The 3784-nt window shown below is 34.4% G+C and overlaps 1 pseudogene; it reads left to right on the top strand.

The window, feature by feature from the left end:
* The first annotated feature begins 2948 nt into the window (after nucleotides 1–2948).
* Nucleotides 2949–3522, top strand: LOC118022455 (annotated as a pseudogene).
* Nucleotides 3523–3784: the final 262 nt, after the last annotated feature.

Below are 3784 nucleotides of genomic sequence, written 5' to 3'. Positions count from 1 at the left end.
TCAACATTTTGTGTTATCTTGGTATTGGCATCTGTTAATATTCTTTTCCCTGGAGAGTTGGTCACATTTTCATGGTTCTTTGTGTGTTAGATAATTTTGGATTATACTCTACACATTTTGAATAATATGTTGTGAGACTTTTGTCTGTTAACACATGCTGGAGACTGTTGATCTTTTATATGATACGTAACTATTCTCTTTAGGTTTGGATTTTAAGTTTTATCTCTCCTCTTGTGGATGATGATCTCAATGTGTATTTAGTTTTCAAAGTATTTGTTACACTGTTTGGATCTAGAATTACTAGTACAGTGTCATCAAGGAAATAAGTGTTCCCCAATAATTTTATACTTGATAAACTGTTTCTTCAATAAAGACAATAAAAATATTTCAATCTTAACCAAGAAAAAAAAAAGGAAACAACCCAGAGAATGTCAATCTCTGTTTCCTAAATATAGAAAGTATTTAAATACCTAAAAAGCACTCACACAAAGTAAGTATATACCTGGTCATAAAGAAAAACTTATTAAACACAAAAAGGTAGCAATAGAAGAGATGACATTCAGCAGTCACATTCCAATAAAACTAGAACTTAAGATCAAAATTATAAAACAAAAGTTCTTTTTGTTGTGGAAAATAAAAAAAAATAGACTCGTAACTCTTAAAAAGGAAAGACAAAAATGTATGGAAAATAATGATAATTTAAACATTACAAAACAGTATTCAAAGGAAATTCTATGGACTGCTAATATTAATAAGTAAAAAAATAAAATAACAACAAGATCATCTGACTCAAGAAGTGTGAATAGGAGTTAGAGCAAAACAGTGATGAAGATAAAAATGGTAAAAATAGAAGTAATGTAAAATCAAAAGCTGTCTCTTTTTAAAATTTATTTCTTAATTTTTTCAGTTTTAATTTCAGTGTAATTAATACAGAGTGTTATATAGGTTTTAAGTGTGCAATATAGTGATTCAACCATTCTGTACATTACTAAGTGCTCATTAACATAAGTGTGCTCTTAATCTTTGTCTCCTATTTCACCCATCCCCCCACCCACTTCCCCTCTGGTAACAATCTGTTCTATATAGTTAAGAATCTGTTTTTTGGTTTGTCTCTCTTTTTTCCTTTGTTTATTTTGTTTCTTAAATTCCACATACGAGTAAAATCATAATGGTGTTTGTCTTTCTCTTATTGGCTTGTTTTGCTAAGTACTGTACTCCCTAGATCCATCCACATTATTGCAAATAGCAAGATTTTGTTCTTTTTTTGGCCAAATAATATTCCTGTGTGTGTGTGTGTGTGTGTGTGTATGTACCATTTCTTTCTCCATTCATCTATCAAAGGATACTTGGGATGCTTCTATAATTTGGCTATTGTAAATAATGCTGCAATAAACATAGGGATGCATATATCCCTTTGAGTTAGTATTTTTGTATTCTGGATCATAGAGTAATTTTATTTTTAATTTTTTGAGGAACCTCCATACTGTCTTACTCACTGGCTGCACCAGATTACATTCCCACCAACAGTACATAAGGATTCCTTTTTCTCCACAACCTCACCAATGCTTATTGTTTCTTGAGTTGTTTTGTTTTAGCCATTGTGATAGTTGTGAAGTGATATCTCATTGTAGTTTTGATTTGTATTTCCCTGATGATCAGTGATGTTGAGCATCTTTTCATGTGTCTGTTAGCCATCTGTATGTCTTTTTTGAAGAAATGTCTATTCGTGTCTTCTGCCCATTTTTAAATTGGATTTTGTTTTTTGATGTTGAGTTGTATAAATTCTTCATATATTTTGGAGCCTAACCTAACCCTTTATCAGATATGTCATTTGCAAATATCTTCTCCAATTCAGTAGGTTATATTTTAGTTTTGTTGGTTATTTCCTTTGCTGTGCAGAAGCTTTTTATTTTGATATAGTCCCAGTAGTTGATTTTTGCTTTTGTTTCCCTTGCCTTGCTTGACATATTTAGAAAGATGTTGCTATGACCAATGTCAGAGAAATTACTGCCTGTGCTCTCTTCTAGGATTTTTATGGTTTCAGATCTCGCATTTACATCCTTAATCCTTTTGAGTTTATTTCTGTGTATTGTGTAAGAAAGTGATTCAGTTTCCTTCTTTTGCATGTAGCTGTCTAGTTTTCCTAGCACCCTTTGTTGAAAAGACTGTTTTTTTTCCCCATTGCTTATTCTTGTCCCCTGTGTCAAAGAATAATTGACTATATAATTGTAGGTTATTTCTGGGCTTTCAATTCTGTTTGCTTGACCTGTGTGTCTATTTTTTGTGCCAGTACCATACTGTTTGATTACTACAGCTTTGAAATATAACTTGGAGTCTGGAATTGTGATACCTCCAGTTGTTTTTTTTTTTTTTTAAGATTTTATTTATTTATTTGAGAGAGAGTGAGAGAGCACATGAGCGGGGGGAGGGGCAGAGGGAGAAGCAGACTCCCTGCTAAGTAGGAAGCCTAACACAGGGCTCCATCCCAGGACCCTGAGATCATGGCTTGAGCTGAAGGCAGATGCTTACCTGACTGAGCCACCCAGGTGCCCTGTGATACCTCTAGTTTTGTTTTTCTTTTTCAGGATTGCTTTGGCTATTTGGAGTCTTTGGTTCCATACATATTTTAGGATTGTTTGTTCTAGTTCTGTGAAATATGCTATTGGTATTTTGATAGGGAATGCATTAAATGTGTGGATTGCTTTGGAGAGTATAGACATTTTAACAATATTTGTTCTTTCAACCCATGAGCGTGGGATGTCTTTCCATTTCATTGCATCATTTTTAATTTCTTTCATCAATCTTTATAGTTTTCAGAGTACAGGTTTTTCACCTCTTTGGTTAGGTTTATTCCTAGCTCTTTTATTATTTTTAGTGCAAATGTAAATGGGATTCCGTTCCTTGCTGCTGTGGACTCTGGGCCGCTGGGGTTGGTGAAGGATCTCAAGATGGCTGCATGAAAACTGGCTCTAAAAACCATTGATTGGGTAGCTTTTGGGGAGATCATACCCTGAAACCAGAAGGCCATTGCTAACTCCCTGAAATCCTGGAATGAGACACTTACCTCCAGGTTGGCTACTTTCCCTGAGAAACCTCCTGGTATCGATTGGGCTTACTACAAGGCCAATGTGGTAAAGGCTGGTTTGGTAGATGACTTTGAGAAGAAGTTTAATGCCCTGAAAATTCCTGTGCCAGAGGATAAATATACTGTTCAGGTGGATGCTGAAGTAAAAGAAGATGTGAAAAGATGTGCCGAGTTTTTGTCTCTCTCAAAGGCCAGGATGGAGGAATATGAAGAAGAGCTGGAGAAGATGAGGAACATAATTCCATTTGATCAGATGACCATTGAGGACCTGAATGAAGTCTTCCCAGAAACCAAATTAGACAAGAAGAAGTATCCCCATTGGCCTCACAAGCCAGTTGAGAATTTATAAACTTGAGTTGGGGAGAAAGCTCTGGCCCTCATATTGTAAATGCTGGACATTAAAAATAATGATATGGTAAAAAAAAAAAAATGTAAATGGGATTGTTAATTTCTCTTTCTGCTGCTTCATTATTAGTGTATAGAAATGCAATGGATTTCTATATATTAATTTTGTATCCTGTGATCTTACTGAATTCTTTTATCAGTTCTAGTAGTTTTTGGTGGAGTCTTTCAGGTTGTCTATATATAGTATCATGTCATCTATGAATAGTGAAAGTTTTACTTCTTCCTTACCAATTTGGATACCTTTTATTTCTTTTTGTTGTCTGATTGCTATGGCTAGGACTTCTACTATGTTGA

This window comes from Mirounga leonina, unplaced genomic scaffold, assembly GCF_011800145.1.
Source record: "Mirounga leonina isolate KUSES-001 unplaced genomic scaffold, KU_Mleo_1.0 Mir_176, whole genome shotgun sequence".
Lineage (NCBI taxonomy): Eukaryota > Metazoa > Chordata > Mammalia > Carnivora > Phocidae > Mirounga > Mirounga leonina.
The sequence above is the reverse complement of the archived record's forward strand: the minus strand, read 5'-3'. Positions and strand labels throughout refer to the sequence as shown.